Raw genomic sequence first — 26,337 nt, 5'->3', positions numbered from 1 at the left:
TGGTTTGCTAGATGTTTTGAAATTTTGAGGAAAAGAAATTTTTTCACACGGTGTAGTACTGGCCAACATGGCTTCCTTTTGAAATGGCCAAAAATGAATCATGCTGTTGTCAGGATAAGAATCAAGCTCTTTCCTTACAATTTCTCAGTCACTTGCGGAAGTTATTATTGTTTGTAGAATTACTCCAAAGCAGCCAATGTCGCGAGGAGTGCTTGTGGTGCTTGTATTCTGCAATCTGTTTTGAGCTGACGGTAGGGAAAGGGAGGAACTATACTACGTAGAGCAGTCGGAAGTGACGTCTAGGACATAAAGAGTTACAAACATAAAGAGACCGTAGAAGTTTTTTTTTTTTGTTTTGTTTTCCTCTCGAAAAACTGACATCGCTCAGAGAACGAGAACGCATGCAATCGCATAGACATTACAGATTCATCTCATAGTTTTTTTTTTTTTTTTTTGTAATCTACACTAACCAAACAGAGAATGGCTAACTCATATAGGAAAGACAGTTCTTGTAAACTTTTTGCATTCTAGATTCAAAATAATTGGCTTTCCATAAAAAAAAGACGTTTTTCCGATTGAGATAAGGACATAGACATCGATTATGTGGTCCAGGATGAACGGATTTCAGAGTAGATTATACCACGGGTTAGGAGAAAATATACCTTTCTCGCCACTTGAGAAAACACTGTTGTAAATGGGAAATATATTTGTTCTGGGAACTTTTTAATATTGCAAGGCATACGACTAAAGCGGAATAAATATACATCGATGTTATAGTGATGTTTTGCTAAACTTTAGACAATTTCCTACAACCTAAGTAGGAATTCTGATTCTGTAAGTCGCACAAACGTGCAGAAAATCACTAAAAATCTCGTTTATCTCAACCATTTCACAGTCGCTGCTAAAGTGTTCGAGTACTGTTTCATCGTATCAAATGATACCCAAGTCGGGGACTTTTTTTTTCTTTTTCTTTTCTTTTCTTTCAAGAGAGGAAGCTGATTTACATCCCGTCTGCGTCGTTGTGATTCTACGTTCTACAGCTTTCACATGGGAAAGTCCTTTTCTCTTCAGTTTAAAATTGGATCAACGCTTTTGAAGAACAGGAAGTGCGGAGTAGTAGTTTCCGGTGGTAATAATTTTGACACTCAGATCGATTGACCTGACATAATCTCAGTATCATTATCAAAATCTTTCGGTAATTTAATAACAAAAAAATTTGTATGGGGTACAAAAATAAGAAATATTTTTGTAACTCACGTTACTGTTCTCCATTTATAATTGAAAGCAGGGATGTAGTAAAAAAAAAAAAAAAGAGAGAGAAAGAAAGAGAGAGTATATGTACTAAATTAGTACATAACTGTCATCAGTTTTGCCATGATTGACACAAATTAATCTAATGAGATTGTAGTTGTGACAACAAGATTGTGGTTTTACACCTTTACATATAACTCATTAAAATGCCTGAGGAGAGAGAGAGCTTCAACCTTAACCCGTCTCATCATAAACAAACTTGTTAATAAAAGAAGAAAAACAACCGTTGCATTAAATTCTGGCGAGACTTCGTAGGTTTGCACATCTAATGAAATTGTGGGTATGACCCCAATACACAGTGAGATCTGTCAGACATATCCTCTTGTACACACCTTAATTTGTTCTTCACGTTCTGTGGGGGGGAGGGTGCAATTTAAAATACTTTGAATGCGAATTTTGGGAGTTTAATATGTAAAAAGTATAATAAATAAGAAAAAAACTTCATGTAATAAAAATATCGCTTCCCCGCCCCCGATATGGTAATTATGCCATTAAGTTACATTAGACAGAGATTCCAACAACATCATACAGAAGGATTTTAAATGACAGTTGGACACATTATGATAATCTATAAATGATCATAAACAAAATTGCCTGAACTGTATTGAACCAAAATAAATAAATAACATTAAAATTTTTAGACTTCTAAAAAAAATGGAGGCTCTGCGTATACAATAAATTTAAAGAAACTTTGTCTACAAAGTTCAGTCACGTATATTGTATCGGAAATAACTTTTGCAGACCTTATTTCCATTTTTAAGGTGTCTTATTCTTGAGGTCTATAGTTCAGTCGGTATCATTAATGCCCTTTTGGAAAAATCTGATATTGGATTCCATCTAGCACGAAAAAAAACCTTTATAAGAATTTATTCAAGTTATTTTTAGTCTGTCTCAAACGGGTCAGCAGGGTGGTACTGTAGACAGGCAATTATAATTATCCTTCTTATGAAGCGCTAGTTTGGTTTCTATGAAAGCCAAGTTACTTGGCCTTGACAAGCTATTGTTAACCCGTTAATGAAAAGATGAAGTATTTTATTAATGTTTGCTACCTGGGTTATAGGGGAAGTAAAGGTTGGTGGTTTTACATTATGACAAAACGATAAAGATATGCAAGTATGTTGTTCGTATGCTGCGTATTGTTCCTTAAGTTTGTGTGGTTCACGGAATGAAACACCGAGAAGAGAAAAATCTCGTTGAGAGAAGGAAAAAAAAAAAATCTTTCCCCCACTCTATGAAATTAGCTAACTCATCTCTAGTTACGATCTTATAAAGATTCTCCTATTTCTCCAAAGAGATTTAAAACCCTGATTTCTTTTCAGAGGAGTCGCATATTTTTCGTACCTCACTCACTCTCTCTGTCTAGGTGGATGGAGGTTGTTTATTTTTATGAAACTATAAATACTGAAATTCTGGCACTCTGTTTAATCCTAAATTAAGAAACGAAAGAAAAAACTTGCTGAGATTATTTGTTTTGTTTTGTAATATCTTGTGACTGATTACTGTATTTATCCAAGCCATTAGAAGATTCATCTCAAGATAAATCCGTTAATGGAGTTAGATGGTATTCGCCAAGAGAGAGCAAGTTCAATTAAAATGAGGCATTGAAAATGAGCGAGTTCTATGCCTAATGCTTCAGTAGTCTAGGCGCTCTATATCCTCAAGTCATGTTAGTAAAGGCTAGGCGAAATCAATTATACTGGAATCATTACGCAATTCCGAATCCGTGTGTTTTAGAGAATTACATCTATGTTCATTGTAAACTCTGTTAAACTACTTTATATGCAAGTCTGAATTGCTGCTTGTATTTAGTTTGTGTGCAGCTTGGTGCCTGCCCGATTAACGCGGTCAGGCTATTTGACTGAAATCGATCAGGAAACTGGCGACAATGCAGTCATAAACCAGCCACTAACCTCGTTGTGAAAGAGTTTGTCTGTTCTAAAGGGAGCAAACAACAGACCTGCTTCTAAATATCACGACGATAAATTAGTTAATGTAGAATATTTCACGCTCAGATACTGCTTGGCACAACAACAGCATTTTGACTTTGAAATATTTATGATAGCTGTGACCTGATTTGATAATACAATGAATACAATTGAGAGAATTTCTAATTGCTTCTTCGAGAAAGTGTTCTGCAATCCATTTAGTGTGTACTTATATAAATCACGCACATCGTAGTGCATTCGGAAGAACAACACACCCTATGAATAGAAAAGGTGTGAGTTCAAATATTCTGTATGAGGAATCTTTATGAAGGTTTTGTTGAAGGTGTTAACCGACTTCATTTCGAAGTAGGGTTTTTGTCCTTTCTTCCAGAAACTCAGGTGTTTTTTTTTTTTTTTCTTAAAAACAAGGGAACTATCCAGAGGAGAACACATGCATTTAACAATCATAAATACGTTTGATGGATGGGGTATAAAGTGGCTTACTGCGATGAATCAATAGGATCATGCAAGTGCCAGATAATAATCATAATATGCAAGCATATGAAAAATTTCGACTAATTTTTTATATAATGCGCATTGTTTTTATCTTTCTAGATTAATTTCTGCTACTAAATTGCTGATAATTTATCTTCTGTGCCTACTACCACTTATTCAGAATGAAAACAAGCCCTTTTTATTCATACTTTTTTTTTTCAAGAGCTTTTAATAGGCCATTTGGCCTATTAAACATTGATATTTCATTACCATTTTTATTCGAAATGGCATCTCGAACTCTTCCACTTTCTATAGAAACAGAAAATTCAAAAGAATAACAATTAAGTAGCGTTAAAAGAAATAATCAGTGACCAAAATTTAATTCAGGGAATAAAATAGCGTTTGGAATAGGATTTTTAAAACGCATATTAGAAGACTGAGCATAGCAGTCTTCCAATAAAAGGATACTGGAAGGCTAGTTGCTGAAAAATACCGGTTTGTTCTGATTCTTCATGCGCAAAATGATGCATTTGTTGTTTTGGCTGGAGCGTTCTTTCAACTACTCTTTTGGTTGGTCGGTCTCGAATGCATTTATTAATTATTCGAAACTAGAGCCTAGAAATATGAGCGGCATCCAATCGTACTGTAATTCAAAAAAAAAGTAATTTACTTGAGTAACCAAATGAATTGTTCTTTCTCTCTCTCTCTCTTGCGCCAGAGAAATGTTCTTGCATTTGCTTCTTCTTTAGTGGTATGCCAGATTTAAACTGTACACGAGTGCTCTGTCCCTTTCTGATATAGCTGTAAATAGATCCTCATATAAACATTTTTAGCGCCAACAGTTCACTCGCTCAATGGAATTCGTTGTCTTCGTTTTTAAACTTAGTCACCGAGGACTTTTTTTTTTGCAGCATCTCTGTTTTGGTTCAGATATTTGACCGTTAAATCCATTCGAGAATTTGATTATTCAAAAGTACAAGGGCCGATGTCTGAAATGTTACCTTTTAGGATTAAGAAATCGAAGAAAGTGGTGTCCTTTGAATGCAATAAATTAGTTATCGTCATAAATAATATTCTTGTTCTTTAAATGAGACATGCGAAAGTGTTGAAATTTTTAATACGGTAATAAAAATGATACACCTAAGAAGTTTAAAAGGGAGAAAAAGATATTAAACAAATTAAATCACGTGTGTTGTTTTACTTGGTCAAAATGGCTTCTCACTCGATAAGGAATGTGATGAAAGAAGCCTTGAAAGTTGCTGAATAAATTAGTGTAGATTAAATAAACGAAAAGGATTTTAAACTAAATTATAATAGAATACAAAAATGAAATATAGATGTTCGCAAAAGGAGTATGCACTCCTTAAAGATTCGTGTTATCAGTCCGTACTACTGTCCACTGATTGGATGAATTTTGTTTCAGATCAAAATTTGATATTTGTTTCCATCGAATCATCTGTAAGAGGGGCCAAGAAGAAAACCTTTTGATTCATATTTATTTAATAAAGAAATGTAATAAAATATACTTTTTGGGTGGTTCAAATTTCATTTGTAATAATGGCAAAATTTGGCAAACTAATATTAATAACTACACTAATTTGATAAATTTAAAGTATCTTTTGTTTTGTTTTTGTTTAAATTAATCGATTTGGTTACATTTACGGTACATAAAACTTACATATGTAGGCCATAAGGAAGCTGAAGTTTCATAAACCATGCTCTAACTTTTGATGGATTGGATTTTTACGGAATGCCATGACTGGATAGAGCTCCTTGCATGCAGTAAAATTAGCTGCTTACATTATAAATAATGAACTGTTTATGTCTTAGAGAAAGCGAAATCTTGACATTCGCAAATTCAATTATGAACTATTTAAAACTAAAGTATGTGTAAAAACTTAACAAGAGCCTACGGGATATGTACAGTTTAGAAAATTTTCGTTTTACGTTCAAGTGAAAGTGAAAGATTTTCGCCTTCCTCACTATATTTTCCCTTCTTAAGTTCAAGACTGGTTGAATGTTTCCTTCTTCCACTCGCTACAACTGTATTGTTAATTGGTAACACGTTTCGAAATTATAAAAAATAATGTTTCTCTGGATAGAATTTAATGTAACTGGTCATTTACGGTCTCTGATAAAAGTTATCTAATCCTATCAAGTTTAGTTTCATTCGGACGATTTGAAAACAAAATTAGGCCTGGAGTACGCTTTAAAAAATGTTGTCGGTTCAAGTTGGAATAACATATGCTGTGACTAAATAAGAAAGATTAAGAAACTCACTTTTTTAATATGATTATATACAATCATTTGTAGTGTCCTGCCACACACATGCACGCACACACGTTTAATATAATGAACTTAAATCTATTGTCCTGAAAAACTGATTGGTCTCACTATCCAAAAAAAGCCTTCCGCAATTTATGAGCGAGCTCATGACCGACTTTAGTGATTTTTTTTTTGTAGTTTCTCGAATAGGAACTGCTTTTCGAAAGTATGAAATAAATACCGAAATGAGGAGAGAGAGAGAGAGAGAGAGAGAGAGAGAGAGAGAGAGAGAGAGAGAGAGAGAGAGAAATAACTGATATGGCAAAGTGTTAATGTGAAATGCCTTTTTTTTTTTTTCCTTGCGTTTCTCCTGGCTGTATAAAAAGAAATAGGAAATATTGACTGGTGACACATTTAGATAGAACAAAGTTTCTTCCAACAAACAAAAGTATACCTTATCCTATTAATGTACTATATATATAATGGGAATGAAAGGTAGCTCAAGCAAAAATAACAACAAAAAATCATCTACGTTTTTTTTTTTTTTTTTTGTCCAAAGAAAATAGACGAAGATTTTTTTTAACTCTCATTAAAATTTTTGGAAATCAGTGGGTAGCTGGTTTCTACCTTTAGCCATCATCATAGCTGAGCCCATTGCTATTCAATGATTTTAGGCTCATCGGGGAGAAAATGCGTTAGACAATTGCTGCCATCTCGTGATACTTAACCCTAACACTCGTATTGTCTGAAATACTGTGTTCCTCGAACAACATTCCGAAATATTATTAAGTTAAAAAAATAAAGAGAAAGAAAAATAAAGAATAAACTTTACGAAATACAGAAAATTTTATCCTCCGTTACAAATTTTTCCGGTAAAATAATTACGATAGTGCGTTGAAAGGAACATGTTGCAAACACTTGACATTGCACTGATAATCGGTGACTTTGGTAAGGCCAGTCGTGGCTTTGTATCTTCCCATTCGATCCACTAGCATATTTGTTATCTGCGGGTGCCCAACTTCTGGTCAGTGATTCAATATGAAAGATGGCACAACCAGAACCTTTAAAGTTAATGACCCGGGTGTTACTCTTTTCCTGGCGCATAGCTATAAACAGCTAAACTAATGCTAAAAATAATCGTTAAGCCGGTGCACTAAAGAGAAAAACAAAGAAAGAACATGTTGCCAGCTGTTTTGCTCGCACACATAAAGAGAAGAGGCAAAAATCGATTGTTACCAAGTGAACCAGCAGCAGACTTCGTTTGCCACTTCATTCTCTACAGAAAAATAGAACTTTGGACAGAGGTCAGTGAAAGAGATATTACAAAATCTGAAGGTAGTCTGTAATGAGAACATGTTTCGTGAGAAGTTCTCTGAGAGCACTAAAAACGTTTACAGTTCACAGTTCAAATTTGTGTAATTCCAAAAATCGAGCAGCACAGATCGGTGAGAAGTCTTATTAGAGCAGACGCCCAATTCCTAGGAAGGGTTTCGATTGAATAGATAGAGGCATATATTTTTCCTCCATAAGAATCGAGCTGACTGAGGCGAAAATACTGAGATTAGTTTAATAAAAAAGCATTACTCACATAGCCTCCATTTCAGTGCACAAAACAAAGAACTCTCAACCTTAGGAGAATGCATCCCTGAAGGTTTGTCCAAACATTTCTAAAAAGGCATTCCTTCTTCCAGTGGGTAGTCTTATTTGCTATTTATTGGCATCAAATAACAGTTTATGACTAAATGTATATCGCCACTTTGAATTTTCTCTTTCAGACAAGTATTGATTCCTTTATATTATTTTTTTTTTCTCTTATTCCTTGAACAGTATTCTTTTTCAATAAATATCGAATTTTTGAATTAATCTGTTCTTCACGTTGTGCACTTCATCACACAATTTATTCCAGTTGCTAGCATCTATTAGATTGAATGGTTTTTTTCTTTTCTTTAGTTCAATTGCTTATTCTGCTGCTCAGTTTTAAAAAAAGTGTGACTTCTTATATACTTTCTCCTTTCATTTATTAAAAAAACAAAAAAAGTAGCGTCCAGTTTATTCATAAACTTGTATTTACTTCTGAATCATATAGGAAAATGCCTCTCACTTCCAAATGTGTGCAGAAGGTGCTCTCCTTTTAACCATCGTAGTAAACTACCGTCCTCCCTATAACGGGACCTCCCCACACTTCCACAGCATATTCCAAATGCAGTCTCACCTTTGTACAATAGACCTATTACTTTCCTGTGTTAAGACGGAAATTGGCAGTTTCTGTTTGAGATTAAGGTTTATCAATCTGTCTCGTAATTTTCTGCGTCAGTCTTTGACCCATTTTTTGTATTTTTGGGCGAATGTCCTATTTTAGTCTACGGATACCACTTCTGAGTCCAGTAAGAATCTCATGACAATGACTAGAAGTTTACAAATGATTTCACCTCTTTCTTTGAGAATCTTTTGAAAGACTCCATCTGCTTTTGGAGCTTAGCCAAATTTCATATGCTTTAGTCAATCTTAACCGTTGTTTTAGTGATAATAACGTTTTCCCGTAAGTACTGATAGTGGCACTAATGCATTGCTTTCATCTTTAGTCATTTGTCCTCTCTACTTTGTAAATATGGAAACAAAATATTAAAAATTGAGAGTGTGCGCCAACGGCCTGTATACATTTCACACTTTCTTTTTTGTTATCATCAAATTCCTGACATGTACCCTCAAGGGATGTACAGGATATGATAGTACTGCATGAAAAATTTACGTCATTACTAACTTCATATCTACAATTTTCCTCCAAATCAGTCTGTTACTTGTCAAGACTCCAATATTATCAGATCTCATATTTCTATCGTCTAAGGCACTTTGTGCCGTATCAATTCACCTATATCTTGGTCTTCCTCTGGTTCGTTTTCCTGCCAACCTGGCAGAGAACACTTGTTTTCCTAATCTTTCCTCGCCCACTCTGTTTAAGGGACCATACCACCTGAGATTAGCTCTGCTAACGCATTCCTGGATGCTGACAATGTCAAGTTCTTTCCTAATATCCTCGTTTTTGATATGATATTGCCATTGATGCCATCTGTTCACGCCTCTAATCTTTCTCAGGACTCTCATATCTGCGGTCTCTAAGTGACCCAGCTCTCAGATCCATAAGTTAAAACATATTTGAACACTGTCTTGTATACAGCTAATTTAGTGTTCCGACTAATTTCTCTCTTATTCCATATGAATTTATTCAGTTGAATTCCTACCATACCAGCTTTGTTGATTCTGTTATCTATTTCTATATTTAATTTACCATCTTCAGTAAAAATCGTGCCTAAGGAGCTGAAATGTTTTACTTGTTCCACAGGTTCACCGTTCACAACACGGTTGACATTTTCAACAATTCTACCTATTTTCATTGTCTTTGTCTTTTTATTGCTGACCTTCGTACCATATCTATTACAACAATTATTCAATTTAGCCAGGGAATCTTGCAAACTTGTAGCGGATTTATTTACAAGTATAACATCGTCCGCATAAAGCAAAGAGCTGACATTGACATCTCCAATTCTGATATCATGTTTAATACCACTTTCCTTCATAATGTGATCCATATAGATAATGATAACAGAGGGGATAATGTACATCCTTGTCTCACATCAGATTTAACATTAAACCATCTTCCTGTACTTCCTTCAATTCTAACTGCTGACTTACAACTCAAATAAAGACTAAGTATTGCTTGATATAATGCCCCATTGACACCATATAAATGTAGCGTATTGAATAGCTTCTCTCTTGGCACCTTGTCATATGCCTTTTCCAGATCGACAAAACTTAAATACAGATCTTTGTTATATTCCCATGCTTTCTCAACTATTTGTCGTAAAGTGAAGATCTGATCCTGACAGCTTCTATTTGGCCTGAATTCAGCTTGTTCTTCACCAAGCTTTCCTTCCACAGTTCTTCTCAACCGTTTCTCAAGTATGCTTGCCAGGAACACTCAGTAGGGAAATACCTCTGTAATTCTCACATTCAGTTTTATTTCCCTTTTTATATATGGGTACTATGAAAGCTCTACTCCAATCATCGGGAATTCGTTCCTCTGTCCAGGCTTTCTGAACTATGCAGTGCAGTCACCGTAAGACTTTTATACCACCATATTTCAGCATTTCTGGTCGAATATCATCTACTCCTGCTGCCTTTCCACATTTCAAGCCTTTGATGGCTTTTTCTACTTCAAGTATGGATATGTATTCCTGACGGTATGTTTGTTGAGTGTTTTTTACGACTGTGCTATCACTGCTTGTTTCATTTAGAAATTTTTCGAAGTAATTACTCCATACTTCAAGGATATCTTTTTCTCCTGTTTTCATGTCACCTTTATCATCTCTGACTCCTATAACAGCACCCTTTCCTCCATTTCTAAGCTTCTTCAACAACCTCCAGAATATCTTACCACCTTCTTGATATTTATTTTCTATGTTCTTGCCAAGGTCCTCCCATGACTTTTGTTTGGCTAGTTTTACACAGTGTTTCGCTTTCTTGCATTTGTCTCTGTATTCTCTAAGAGCAAAAGCTGACTTATTTGCCAGGAACTTTTGATATGCTTTCTTCTTTTCCTTCACTGCCTCTTTAACTTCCTGTGTCCACCATGGAGTTCTGGTTTTTCTATCCTTGCAGACAACCTCACCACATGCCTCTCTGGCTGAAACAATCAGGGTTTTCTTCAAGGCTTGCCACTGAATCTCCAAGATTTGGTTCCTGTTCTCAAACTCTTTCATTTTTTCTTCAATAATCTTTGTGTATTTTAGTCTACAGTTCACATCTGAGAGCTGCTCAACTTTCATTCGCTTTAAAACTTTCTTACATGTTATTCTTTTCAATATGAAATTCAATTTTATCCTGCTCAAGGCTAAATAGTGATTGCTTCCAATTTCAAATCCTCTGTACACTCTGGTGTCCTGCACCAGAGAGAAAACATCACTATCAACAATAACATAGTCAATGAGACTTTTCTTATTCCTTGCCTCTTTTCTCCATGTGAATTTGGGCACATTTTTATGTTGGAAGATGGTGTTTGTAATAACCAGTCCATGTCCTGAGTAGAAATCCAACAGGTATTTGCCATTATTATTAGCTTTGCTCTTTTCTCCAAATTTTCCCAAAATATTTTTGTATGTCTGACAATCATTTCCTACTTTGCTATTTAGATCCCCAACAAGGACCAACTTTTCCTTTTTCATTGTGTCAGTTGCTTTTTCTAAAACATCAAAAAATTCCTCTACTTCCACCTTAGTAGAACCTTCTGTGGGACCATAGGCACAAATAAGTCTCATTATCCAATTTTCCATTCTGATATTTGCCCACATCACTTTACTTGAGACTGACTGCCATTCAAGAAGATTAGCTTCATATTGTGTGTTGAATACTATGGCTACTCATTCTTTTCCTTGATTGTCATTTCCTGAGTATAACATTTTGTATTTATTGCTCAGAAAGATCTCACCAGTTTTTGTCTTTTTTGTTTGTCACCCCTATTATGTCGATCGGGTACTTATCTCTAATTCCTCAGTTAGCTCTATTTCTTTGCTATTCAGGCTTCTTATGTTGATAGTACCGATCTGTAACTCTGGTGATGTTGAGTTGGGGTGTGCTTTCAGATTTGTTCCAGTAGCTGACTTTTCACTGTTCGCCCTTGTTCCCTGGCGAACACAACGGGGAGCTTGTTTAACCGGGCGACGCCCCATCCGGCATGAAATTTTGTCATGTTGTACCATCATTTTCTATATTGGTTTAAGCCAATGAGGATACAATTTGGTCGGCTGAATCCCAAATTGCCAGCCCATCCTCGTTCGTTCAGTATCCAGGTAGATACCCAACAGGGTGCACCACGAGAAGGTGAGGATTGGACATTAGTTCAGAAGCCCTGGTTGGTTCTCTGCATTCCTTTAAAGGCTATGTGGAGGTCTCCCTCAGTTATACAGCTTTGACCCTTAAGCACACCTCTCTCAGTTGCTAGCTGCATAAATTTCCTTTCCACGTGTTCTTTCCTCCTTCCAGTTTATATCCTCTTAGTTGAAGTTTTTATAATGTATAACTTGTGCATGTTGAGCTAATTGGCCAATACATTCCATCTACATCTTTCTTTGTAGCCATATAGTAGTAATCAACCATATATTTTATCATGGTTGTCTCAATCTCACACACCAGACAATCTCAAATGTATTGTCTTCTAGACCCTGTTTCTACTGAACTTCCACCTTTGTAGATTGTGGTTCTTCTCTCATCGACAGTGCTCTCTTCCCTGAAAATACAATATATAGTACATTCTATTCCATCAGCATTCTCACTAATACAATAATTTTCGGCCAAGTTCAATTGACCAATAACAAAATATCTCCTCATCCTTATTCCTAATGTATGTGCCATTTGTATACATAAATTGCAATATCTCCTTGAAACCACAGATACTCTTGTATTTTTATTGACTATTCCTATTCAAATTTGAGACCCAAGAAGATATATTTAGCATTCTTTGATTTATTTATTTTGTGCCTATTGGAAACAATGCAAATTACTCAAATCATAATATAGAAAGCAAAGTTTGCAGTGTATGGTAAGAGGACAATAGCAGTAGGACATACAGGAAAAAACCATGAGTGCTCAAATTTAAATGTCTGTCCAGAACTTTATACTAAATAGTAGCATTTTTGCAGTTATTGAAATCTCTAGTTGTGAGTATATCAAAAAATTCTTTGAAAAATTCCTATTTAGATTTTTAAAACACTTGCATTCTCTTACTAAATAAGACTTTCTCCAAATGCCAAACTCCAAATCTTTTTAGGTGTTCAATCATTTTGTGCTTAGATGATTGTATCTGTCAGTGCTTTCATTTTCCATCTTCAGAAAACAGTATTACTTCATCTTCATCAGGAAAGCACAATTTAGCATGTTCTCATCAAACACTACTTCTTGTGGAATTACCATACAATACTATCAATTTACTTTCCCTCTCTTGAAAATGTTAGATGCAGGATTTTAGCAGTACTGTGCTAGATTCCTATATCTAGTATGACTTTTAACTTTGTTAGGTTAGGAGTTCGATTTGTGTCTAAATAAGTAGAACTTATTAAATGGTTGATTTCCAAGTAATCGCTTAGCATAGTAATAGCACAGGTTCTTAAGTTCAGATCATAAGGTGCATAAAGTGAACAGATTTCTAATTGGTATTTCCATGAAACAAACACTCCAACAATGAATGAAAAGAAGAAAAAATAAAATAAAATAAAAATGCACACATTTAAAAGTGCTTATAGGTATTTGGTTTCTTCTTGTACCTTCATGAATCTGTCTTCAAAGAAATCAACAGTAATCTTTCATCGTACTACTACCACCACCACCACCATTCCATTTGCCTAGATATTATTGCTCCATTACCAGGATGTCCTGCTGGAGCTGTTCGCCCTGCTTATCACTCTACCTAGGTTTTCATAGCTAATTGGATGAAATGAATCTTCAGGCATCCAAACCCCATCTTGTTGTACTTTGTTATGAGTTGATTGAGTACCCAAAACAACAAACTCTCCAATTGTATCCAAATAATTTCCAGGATACTTATTCTGTTATAGTAAGAGATTTTAAATACCGCTCTGATTTTTTGTTCTTGTTAAAATTGTCAGATTATAATTCGTATATTCCTAACTTTATTGGAATGCAGCTATATGTATAAAATTTTCTCTTGACCGGTTTCGAACCAACCATTCAACAAATTAACTGTATCCAATTCCTATCTAACAGTACTCGCTCCTCCCAGACCTAGGTTCTTGCGTAACATGGATCCATCTTCTTAGGCCAGACCATTCAATGATTCTCCTGCACCAACTCTTCTGTAACACAGTTCCAAAATATTTGCGATATCCTCTTCATTTAGAAACACCTGGTTTTGAACCCGTGTAGAATGCGAACCTTTATTAGGCTTTTTCAACTGCGATGAGTTACTGGACTCATACGAAGATGGAAGAGTTGTTGTTGTTTTTTCCTCTCCTTCTGGGAAAGTCTTGTTTTTCAGTCTGCAAAACAGACAAACCGGCCAGAACACACGCAGTTTACAGATTGAATGCACAGTCCTTATAAAGTTAGTTGCTTTGGCCGTTCAATCAACCAGAGGATCCACGTAGCATTGTTCTTCGAACGACTGTGATAAAGAGGTGCAAAAAAGAGGATTATTTGTTAATGATTACTTAAATACTTTAATTGTTGACACCATCGCTCAAAATGCCACCCAAGAGACGATGGTATTTAAACTCCGACAACCGTGATGTCCAAATAATGGTTAATAATTGGAATTCTGACAACGGAACTAAAGCTAATGAAGCTTTTAGCCAGAGGCTATTTTGCGAGAAATGAAAAACTCGAATTTCCAGGGGGAAAAAATATATATGACGATATGTAGAATAAAATGCCAAATTAGTACATATTCCAAGATCTACAAGGAATAATACATTCCTTGTTTTCTTCTTCGTGAACTTAACTGATGTGTAATAACATTACATTTGTACTCGTGATTTTAATGCATTTGTGAATGTTTCATAAGGTCTGTTATTATCAGTCTCTCTCTCTCTCTCTCGAACTGTGTGCAGTTTTATCACCCGGATTGTTTGATTTTCTTAGCACTGTCTGGCTGTTTGACTCCATTCTCCAGTTCGACTTTTGTCCATTGTCTAAACAGTGACAGGAGATTATTGTCGCAATTTTATTCTTCATAATCAATAATTCGTCTACTACGAGTGGAAAATATTCTCGGACGACTGGTCATTAACCTTTGATTTCTACACTTTTTTTCTCCCTCTTCATTCCAGTATATTATTTTGGAAATTTGACATTCATCCATATTTCGCGTTTTGGGCAAGCAGTCGGTATAGTGTGAATTCTTCCCTTCACGCCTTTTTTCTGCTTTTGTGTAGTTTGTTTTCTGATCATCTTATTCATGCACAGTATTTAGTAGAGCCTCAGCTGACTCAGAATAAAAGAAACGCACTTTAAAGAAACGAGTTTAAGTTAACCGATATACAACAGAAGACTAAGCTGATTTGAGAAGACGTAATTCACAGATATAATTATGTTAACATGTTTCATGTCTCTAAGTTACTTCGTTAATAATAGCCAACAAACTAATATTGGCTTCAGACAAACATTATTTCTACTACATATACATTCGACTAATATTTCTACAAATTATACAACAATTTGTGATAGAATTGCGTATATAATAAAAGTTCTTTTGTTTGTAGACAACATAAAAGGATGGTGTTGGTTTTTTTATCTATTTTTATTTTATTAAGGTTACAATAGGTTCTTGCGTACCGTAATCAGAGCATGTTTCCGCTGTGGTTCGAAAGATTTCATAAATACTTTCTTTTTGTCTGTGTATATATTATTTTTTAATTGTTTACTAATTATAAGTAACACATCAACATATTCCTTCTTTCTCCCTAATTACCTGTTCGCACACGGCATTATGGTGTTAGAAGTCTTGTGACCGCTAGCGTGTGTGTGTGGGTTTGATATATAAACAAGTAAATTCAGTAATTAATGATATTGTTTAGTGCCACCAGATGTTATGGTTCGCGTGACGGCGTTAAAAACTGTATCCTTTCAGTGTGAGAATCGTTTGCCTTTTAGAATAAGTGTAGCTTTAGTTGACATCTGATGCACAAATAGTGTAGCGAAAGATCGCAAAAGTCTTTTGTTATTACATACTTCCAAGAAAGAATCAGCGGGATAGAGTGAATCGTTTATTTAGTAGGTTAATGTTTTCGTGTTTCTACATCTTCGTGGGAATAATCGATTGGCATTTAGTAAGATATAACAAGTATGTTATATTATGTACTGACCTTTACTCTTACTGTACACGTGGGGAAAAAGTATCTTTTTTTGCTCCCATTAAACTTTGTCATATAAATTCATACATAAAAGAAGCTTCGATTATATGCATTCACACAAGGCATTCAGCGTAGTATGAAAGGGATTCTTGAAAGCCATGAATGTGTAATCGCAATGAATACTCATAAAAAAAAAAAAAAGGTCACTACACTCTTATTAGGTACTATCATTCCATTTCAAGAACATCTGTTGGGAGTATGCTCCCGGCATGCATTGTTCCGTTTCTCTTAACGCGTCATTGACTGCATAGTATGCTTTGTTGATTAATTTTGCGGTAGAATGTACAGAGAGGCATTAACTTTAATGAAGGTACTTAGCGTGAGAATCTCACTAAAAGCACTTAGCTATTAAAATGGTTGCTAAAGCTGTTCTCCAGTGACGATGTTCTTCAGTGATGCAATCAAAAACACTGCGCTAACGATATAGGCATGAATTTATTCGGTTTCTTAGTTGACAAATTTTACACAACGTTTTATACCAAGGAAGTAGTTTTTTTTTTTTTTTTTTTTTTTTTTTTTTCGCGAAGAAACATTTGAAAATTCAAAGAACATTCTCAGGAAGAGAATTGTGGGGAAAATAGTTTGTTTGTCCAAAACTGGATGGTGTATTCCGAGGTTATCTCTGATTATGGTCACTCAACCGTCTTTGACTCTGTACGAAAGGAGCTCTTAGGACAAAGGTTAGCAAAATATAGCTCTTAACTAACCTCAAATATCGTTGTTGAAGATAATGAATATCAACAAAATTGTGAGTGGATAGCTAAACATCAAAATAGACCAACTAGCGATGGTATCGCTTTCAGGAAGTTGTATGTCATGTGTTTTGGAACATTTTATGAACATAATCAGAGTTTACTGCAGACAGAGGAAGAACATATTTCTTCTAAACCTCAGTCAATGGGATAGATCTTTTTTGAAATCAGTATTAGAGTTCGTGCGAATGCATTCTTATCTCGTTAACAATGTTCAGACCTCTATTCTGACAGATAAAGTCGATAACATCCCTCTTACAACACGAAATCAACGAGAACATTCTTCTAAAACATTCCTACAAGTATTCCTATCAGTAACTATTATTGTGTTTTCTGAGGTATGAAGATGTTTCGCTCAGAATGCAACCCTGATAAGGCGTTATCGGTTACAGAGGTCGTATGATTCGACAATAATTATCTATTATCGGATGGTCTTTCAGAGTTACAGTGAGACGGGAATTCATAGTGTCATTTAAGTTGGCCTGAAAATTCACTCAAGGCTTCGAATCGGAGTGTTTAGTGTGTGGTGATGAATAAGTGAGGATAATCTGAGATAGTGAAAGACTGAAGCCAGGTAATATAGAGAACCAAATAGTTGTTATTTATATTTTTATGCCACCCTGCTGGGTCTCTGTAGCTCAGTTGGTTTCGACGGAGCCCTTTGGCTGGAAAGACCTGGGTTCGAATTCCGTCTATGACGCAAAACATATTTATCGGGACTTTTCATTCGAAGGTGGGTTAGCCGATCTCATACGGCGGTGGAGGGCTTTTTTGTACTCAAAACAGTCAAACGGCCTCATGACACATCTACAGACATAGAATACTATTGGACAAGGGCTGCAACGGGAACTACCTTGTTCTATAAAATATCTCCAGTTAAGCAGTACTGCTACCCCCCAACTACTAGGTTGAGGGAAAACACAACACGTATACATTTGAGCACCAAATTTTACACATACGCTGTAAATATCAAATTTTTATATCCACCGATAATTCGCCGATCTATACATGCACCAGGTTCATTTTTCCATTATGATATTTATAATTGAAACATGAGTTACAACCAGTTCTTCATATCATATAAATGCGGATTATACGGAATATGGGGAGAAAAACATTTTTATGATATGCTAATTAAAAAAAAAAAACAAAGTTCTAAGGTTGACATTTGCTGTTGAATCTGCAAATGAAGCTACTGTTCCAATTACTGCAGTTGATTGACCAGTCCAAATACAGTCTAGACGCCAGAGGCGGAAATTCGACAAAGCAATCGAAGTGCAGTTTATCATTTATTTTCTTGCGTAGTAGAAAATCGGACAGACTATCGCGTGACATTTCCTGCAGAAGGTGCAGTAGAAATCACGCACGAAAAAAAGGGCACTCAAGACAAACGCAAACGCAACTGGGAAAGAGAAATATTTAGCGAGTACGGTAGGAGTAATTAGCTTCCGTATCTTATGGATGCTTCTTGAAAATAGTATATTTCTCAAATCTTCATAGGCATTGAACCATAATGGCCAAGATTGATAAAAGAGATTTTGAACGATGAATATATACAGAGATCATCTGAACAACAGAAGGATTACATGTGTTGGCTCCGTTGTCATACACCGGTGTCTAAAAGTTAAGGACGAACTACAGTTTTACCTGTGTATGAAAAAAACGTTCAAAACATTTATTAGTATGCTGGCAATAAATTTGGACATAAATTTATTGCCAGCATACTAATAAATTATATTACACAAAAGATGTGTTATAAATTTTGTACAAATTAAATTTCAATACGTTTTTGGCAAAAGGTACAAATTTCCTTAAGACGTACTTGAGGAATGCGCTAATTAACTACGTCCTTATACTGTGTATTAATTCCTAAGGAATTATTACACAGAATTAGCACCAAATGATTCAGATGTTCTTTGAAGCAAACTGGCCTACTTCTCTTTCAGAGTGAGGATAAGGCCTTGTTTGTTTTCTGGAGGGGAATTTCGAGCAACGCGTCTCCCGAAACGTGTTCTATGGGATTCAGATCTGGGACTCGTGCTGACCACTCGATTCGATTACTATCCTAGGACTCCAGAAGTATCTCCACTGCTCGTGTACGATACATTGTCATCCATAAAAATGAATTTTTCGCCTACAGCACCAAGAAACAATCAAACATGACGTTGAAGAACTTCGTTGCAATATCGTTCACCAGTTATCGTCCCTTTTTCCTATATTTTGTAGCTCGGTGTCTTGTCCAATTGTTTATGTATATGACACCACTGAAAACGTGCTCTACAATAAGCTGTAGACAGAGTGCAGGTCTTCCAGCCTATAGGCCTTCTTGTAGACGTCTTGCTACAGTTTAGCGGGATATCTGCGTACCTGTGCTTGAATGGAACTGACTTGCAAGCTGACTCGCCGCGTGTTACGTCTATTACGTTTTGCTGTCATAACCAAACTTTGTCTTCATGCTTCGTAGCAGAGTAAGGGTGACCTCTTAGCAAACCTCTGGAACGCATTTCATTGGTTTGATGGAGGCCTGAAGTAGTTTGAAAAGGTCTGTTTGGTCTTTAGAACAGGGTTTCCGAATTGTGTAAAAAGTAAATACAAATATATATATATATATATATATATATATATATATACAGGGTGGCCCATAAGTCACGAAGGGGTTTAAACATTTATAACTTTTTTATTTATTAATTACTTTTATATAAAAAATATAAAATAAAATTTTATTTTATTTTTATTTTTTTTTGTTATAATGAAATACAGAACCTTGAGATATTTTTATTAGTTATGAAAAATCACATCACGTAAATGCCTTTCAAATTCAGTTTCACAAAGACGGGCCTTTTCTTCGGAAACATTAACAGCTGTCTTGTTTCCATGACAGCTGTTAATGTTTCTGATTGTAGTGCCCTAATTTCTGCACGAATGTTCTCCTTCAGCTGTTGGACTGTCTGGGGCTTGTTCCTGACTTCTTCCTATGAAGAATCGGGAACCGTCAGATCAGGAGAACGTGATGGCCAATTAATTGAAGATCTTGCAGGCGGCGATGAGCTCCTCTTTGCGTTAGAATAATAGAATGCTGATTTTGGTTCATTGTTAGGTTGTGTACTTTTCCATGATTAATTTCCCAACTGCTTTCTCTCGGTGTGCCTTTCTATTAACGTGGTCCATAACTACTCACGAAAGTTAGTAAACTGCAATAGGACTGTGGATGGACTGAAATAATCCGATCCTTCTCTTCTACAAAACGAACGCGGAACTTTCTCAATCCTCAAACGTCTAAAAGGTAGAATGGTGAGTTTACACGCGTGATGGAAATATCTACAACTGAAAAACCTGTACAAATATCCATACCAAAGGTGGGATTTGAATCCACAGACTAACTCTTGGTTTGAGGGCGAAAATGACATTTACTCGGGCTAGTCTTGTTTACGAATATAATAGTTATGTTTTTAGGAATAATATTCAATAGTTATAGCAAATATTCCTATTTGCTTTAACGTTTTTATGCGTTAAAATTTTAAAACTATAAATTTAAAGTTATATTTTTCAATTTTAAAAAGTGTACATAGTTTTAAAGAAAGTAGATATTTGGCTTAGGCAGCTGCTTATTGGTAAACGCGGTATTGCAAACGATATTAAAAACGTAACTGAATTGAGCATATTATAACTGCATTTTTTTTTCTTAATAATTCGCACTCACCAAAAATTGTAAACCTAGATAGCACCGTCTAAAGGGCGAATCCAAAAAAAACCTGCTTATGGACTAAGCATGGGACTTTTTAATCCACTTCAGACCTTTAATATTCATAATAGTGGCCTCATACAAGGCAATAAAAACAGTTTAGCTCCTAAGCACATTTACGTACACGGAATCTGAACCCATACCTTGTTTGCTGGAAAGAGGAAACGCTATCCTTTCAGATTGTGTAAAAAGTAAATAAATTACTACTTATTATATTTGCTTGAATTTAGATTTGCAATATTCGTTTTGAGTTTTGTTTTCTTTGATCGCAATAACTAGTTGCAAATATTTTGCAGCTAGCTGCATTCTCCTTTCTGACCGTTCCATTTTTATTTGTCAGCAGGTTTCGACTGAATGCAATGGAAATATTTAACATTTGCCCTTCACTAATACTGTTATTTGTGTACTGAATATTTGGTACACTCACATACATACAAGCATTTATATCACATGATTTACAAAATTCGTTCAGCCCTGTAATCTTCTAATGCATTTTATTCCTTAAAGGGAGAAGGTGAAAAGCTTCAGCCATAAGAGACTTTCAGAAATCGATAAGCAGCTAATTTCCATTCGTAGTTGTTACTGGCAGTTGAGCTCATGTCTACCGCTGATTTGAAAACTTCGCATACAAGAGTATACAAATGTCAAAGACTTCCCAAACTCTGATATTATAGTCTGAAATAATTCAAATTCTAGGGTTGAATTTATTAAGTTCTAGGTTAAAAATCCAAATTTCAGAGAGACAATCCTACTTGCCTGCGCCAAAGATGGACTAACTCTGAAACTGTCTGAAAACCGGTCTAGGAAAAAAAATGTCGGTGACTACTGTATAATGATCTTTCTTCTAGTGATTTAGTGTTACGGAATGGTTACCGCAAGACTACACAAACACCTGATTTATATATGCATATCGCAATTTTTTGTTTGATTTTTAAGAATTTTTATGCCAACTTGAAAACCATATTTTTTTTGAAATTCAACTAGTTCTGAAAAAAATTCATAAACAACTGTATAGAACTAGCGCCTACTAACCTATCAGTATGCTTTGTGCAGATGAGCAGCACAACAAATACCGTGACACTATAACCATAAAATTACCACACTGTGATAGGGAAAAATAACGGAATAGTACTCTCATGAGATTCCCGAAATTACTTTCTCTTCACGTTTATATGGCGTATTGGTTGGCCACGAGATGGGTTCGAATCTCGCTGTGGGAATGAATGTCTGTGAACGTCTTCAGATGAGATAAATCTCTTGGTGGAAGATAATTGCCTAATTTACTGGAGGCATCATTGGATTGAGACTTTTAAACATCTAGGATGTTTAAAAGTCTCATGTTTAGTTGCTTGCAGGATATTCGAATTATATAATTTTTAGCCTACTAAAGGTATTAAATACTGAATATGATATGGAGCCCCCTGTAATTCAGTTGGTATAAACGAAACCTTGGTAGGAAAGATCTGGAGTCGAATCCCATCTAGGATGTTTAGAAGATTTTTTCCCCTTCTTCTTTTTCTTTTCAAATGAAGGTGGATTAGCCGATCTTAGGACAGACGAGAATTGGATGTCCGCTATCGGTTTATAACCTTTCATCAGTGGAATTAACATAACGAAAAAACGCTTAAGTTTAAAAAAAAAAGGAAAGAAAAGAAGGAACGAAGGTCTGAGAATCGATCTCATGAACCGCAACATCACCCAGAGAACGAATCCAGATGTTCTCATTTCTGGTTCCCATTTTCTGGTTTACCTAAATTTTCTGATTATGTATCGTTGTTGCTGTCGTAAAAATGTGAATATTTGATTCAATGGGCAGCTATTTAAATATAATTTCTTGTTAAGGACAAATATTTATCAGATAGTTCTAGAAACATCAGTATCCAAGCCAAAATGAAACAATAAATAAATAAATAGCAATGAATTTAAGAAAATCTTCACTCTCCTTAATAGATTGTAACATGGAGAAATCATGTATGACAGTCAGTGCGGTTAAGTTTTTATTAATGTTTTCCTGTACAAAAACATCATCACAACATTAAAGAATTCTCGTCCCATTATTCGAATATATTTTACTCCTAAATTTCTCCCCCTTTTTTCTTTGTCTTTCCTGTAATTAAAATTCATCAGTGCATTTTTGGTCTCACTTTGGACTGAATACTGATGTTTCCAGTTCTGAATCTTGAATTTGATGGCTTGCGCTTTCTTATATTCATAATGATTCCCTTGCATTTCCACTCATCTTTTTATTTTTTTATATTTTTTTTGCACATATAAAACAAAAAAAAACAATAACATGTTTAATGGTGCTAATTGCATAATATCATCAACGTAGGGGAGGATTCAACCCGTCCTAGGTTGGATGAGGGGTTATGTTGTTGATGATGAATAATCTATGGATATAACACATAGTTATAATTTCATTACAATGTTAACCATCAAAACCAAGTCTTGATCTCAAAGCGCACTTTATTTTATTTGATTATCATTATTATTAGGAGCCTTATGATTATTACTACTACTGGAGATTTTAGAATTTTTGGACGTCGCTTCCATCATAAAATGCATTATCGCATATATAATATAATGGACTCCTTGTCTATGAAATAATGATTCCTTGCCTTATCCCTACCTCGAAAGCCTTAAGCAATGTCGGGACGAATCCGAGATTTTGATAATTTTCCGTACTTTGGAAAAACTTTTTTATCTTACAGTAATAATAATAATCCATGGTGCTTACAAAGCATTAAGTTCGCGTGTCTATCCAGATGATTTTCGTACCAATTTTTTTTTTTGTTTTTTTTATGCTGGTTTGTTTTATTTCTAAATATATAATCCTCTGCATAAATTGCATGCGTTCTTAGGTAGACAGCTGCAGCCATCTTGTGGCCTAAGAATTGTCTGTGTAGTAATATTTGTGATGGATGGTTAAAAATCCAAGCTTTCAGGAGGAAGAAGTTCCACTTTCCAGTGTAAGAGATCAACTAACTCGAGGACCCGGCTAAGATAGGATCATGGGCGCGCCAGCGGTGTCCGTCGCCTGTGTGCAAAACTTTAGTTGACGTCCCCCCCCCCCCTCCAATAAAAAATCATTTTAAAAAACGTTTTTTTTTTTTTTTACGTATTTCCTTTTCTTTGGCACCTTTACTATCCTGGCGCCTGTGTGCGTCGCACATATTGCATATATGGCCGGCGCGCCCCTGGATACAAAGAAAAGGGAACAAAAAAAAAAAGTTTCTCTTGTTGGAAACTATAATCAAACACTAGAAACGCCATTTCCAGGGTCCACATAGGCATCCCCAACCTTTTATACAAGTACAGAAATGCAGCACTCGTTTACACTTTCTCTCAGTGTTTGCTGTGAAAATGAATAGAAAAGGAATGTTGGTAGATGGCTTAGTTTGACATCGTGAGAACTCAAAGTGACTCGAACGAAACATCGACATATCACTGGGGTGAGAAATAATAATAATAATAAATCTACCGACTGCATTTCGATCTCCGAAACAAGAAAATAGATAGTTATGAGAGTCACATCTAGATGTACTGAATTTTGAAAGAGGTGCAAACCCTCTTGTTATCATAATTATTTTTGGAACACCCTTTCAGTTGAAGAATATGCTTTCAATTTCAATAACCTTTTGTTCATGCCACTGGCGAGAAATACCTGTTCCAATGAAGCTCTTTCTTTCTCGCCCACATACATTGGGGTTGTGCCTAGAATGTCTTGCATCTAATAACGAGCAACGTGTGCATACAAAAATAATTCTTAGTAGACATTTACTGACCCTAAGAATTGTTGTGTGGTGATGATTAAGACGCCTTCTTTCAAACTTAGTTCGTTTCACTTTAATTTTACTCTAGTGAAACCTAAGTGGATTTTTGTATGGCAAATAGGATGATTAATCAATTTAAATTTCTTCTTTAATTATAGTCACTGCAAAATCTTGATGCCACTGGAACGGTAAGCATTCTTTGATTATTTCGAGTACGCGCATGCGTTTACATAACAAGGATCGTTATGACAAATGCTTTGCATGACATTCAGGGCTTTTCTCGAATATCATTCTTCTCCATAAGCTTATTTGTTAGCCTTTCCGAAGAAGTTATAGGATTAGAAAATGTGTTGTATTTAATGAATGTTAAAGATTATTGAATTTAATGACGATTAAGTAATTAAAGATATAAGTATTGAATGGATATTTTCAGTGCACGTCCTTTGTTCAAAAGTGACATCATATATAGGGCTGGGCACGGCAGCTGTACAAGAAACTGGTTTTGCGATATAGTGATTCCCCTTCTTCCCACCACCACTTGGGTGCGCCACTGTTCATAGTCAGATCAAATACCAAAAGACTTCGCTGTTTAGAAGGTATTTCACATATTGTGAAGTTCTCAGTTGGAGAAAACATAAACCTCCTTCGACGCAACTTAGTTAACTTTTTTTAGCCAGTTTAGTAGATGATCAATTGGTCACTGATAACAATTATCGAACTGTCTAGATCCCAAGGCTATAGAATAATAAATAAAATTTCGAAGAACAAGCTATCATTGTGATTACCGATAATTACAGATAACTGCAATTAAACTTGTACTAGTTACAAGGTTAACCAGTGTGCATATGTTTCCTGTTAGTTCCATCCATGACTTCGATTTCTGCGGACAAAGAAGAAAATTACTTGCTATCAATTTTTTTTCCTTCTTACAAATGGAGATGTATCAAAAGTTTCCTACTAAACCTACTTTGCCATTTAATAATGATAAGAAGAGCCTCTTTTGAAAATATATTATTAGTTCGCTGTCATATACATGACAGCGAACTAATAAATTGGTAATCACATTATATGTGATTACTAATTCTAGGATTATGGATCTTCCCCTTGATCTGTTAGGCTTAATTGTATGTAAAAGTAGCTAAACAAAAGAATTGTTTTAGAAGGAATATCATGAAGGCAGCAAAATGTTCCCGAAAATGACTTGGAATTAACATTAAAAGAGTACAATCATGCTCTTCATATCACTAGAAAATTTCCGGGATTGTGAATAATTCAGTGTAGACATTGAATAATTACAGTTGCTACACTACATATTTCAAGGGGCATAAAATATTTACCAATTGTAGATAAAATTCTTGTATTTCAATAAAATCATGGGGTATTATAAGTTTCCAATAACGTTTTATGGATGGGATTGATCTAAATTCTCGTGTACTCTCACGGTAAAATTCATTGAACATTCACAATAAGCTTGTCGAAAATATTTTTGATGGATTTTTTTTTTTTATTTAATTTTTGCATTGAATAAAAAAAAAAGAATAAAATTTCTGTTCATAGAAAAATATCCGAAATGTAAAACAGACACCCATTCTTCAGAAGTTATATGATTTCATTAGAATTACAGCAGTTGCTTAATCCTGTCGCCTCGCACTTTTAATGGACCAAAGGCTTTACGCAGTGGGAGATTTTCTTTGGAACTTCGAATATCTTTTCATTCTTTGTATGATTTCCCCACTGAGCTCGCCTTACTATGAACTGCTATGATCCATCGAGTCCCAAACTTTCTGTCGACTGCACGTTTATTTGTTCTTATTGTTAAGTAATTCCTTGACCTAATCCCAGCCTGTAATATTTGTCATTCATCAGACTGTAATTATAAATTTAATTCGGCATGTCATTTGCACTTTTCACTTTTATGCAATGTCTGAAATATTAATTAGCATACAATAACGGTTACGAAAGGATAAAAACGATGATGAAGAAAGAGAGAAAAAACAATTTAGCCTTGTCGCTTTCTAAACAGCTTTTAATGACTTCGCGATGTAACGATATTCTCCAAGAATCTGTCTCTCCTTCGTTCTTCTATATTTTAAAGTTGTACACGACTTTAAAATATAGAATTTAAAATAATAGTGCATTTAACACTGTGGACTTCTC

The 26,337-nt window shown here is 35.1% G+C and overlaps 1 protein-coding gene across 4 annotated transcripts in view; it reads left to right on the top strand.

The window, feature by feature from the left end:
• LOC150108647 (uncharacterized) overlaps nucleotides 1–26,337 on the top strand; it is a 110,066-nt gene that overhangs the window by 66,650 nt on the left and 17,079 nt on the right. Inside the window, exon 1 of one of the 4 annotated variants that reach the window (XM_090416117.1) lies at nucleotides 17,145–17,239. The exons of the other annotated variants lie outside the window; for them this stretch is intronic. The gene's annotated coding sequence lies outside the window, so the exon portion shown is untranslated. Of the gene's footprint in view, nucleotides 1–17,144; nucleotides 17,240–26,337 lie in introns of those variants that run through there. 4 annotated transcript variants of the gene reach the window in all.

This window comes from Typopeltis vanoorti, chromosome 3, assembly GCF_054136105.1.
Source record: "Typopeltis vanoorti isolate ZY-2024b chromosome 3, IOZ_Tvanoo_1.0, whole genome shotgun sequence".
In the NCBI taxonomy this organism is placed as follows: Eukaryota; Metazoa; Arthropoda; class Arachnida; order Uropygi; family Thelyphonidae; genus Typopeltis; species Typopeltis vanoorti.
Note: the sequence above shows the minus strand (reverse complement) of the source record. Positions and strands in the feature narration are given on the sequence as shown.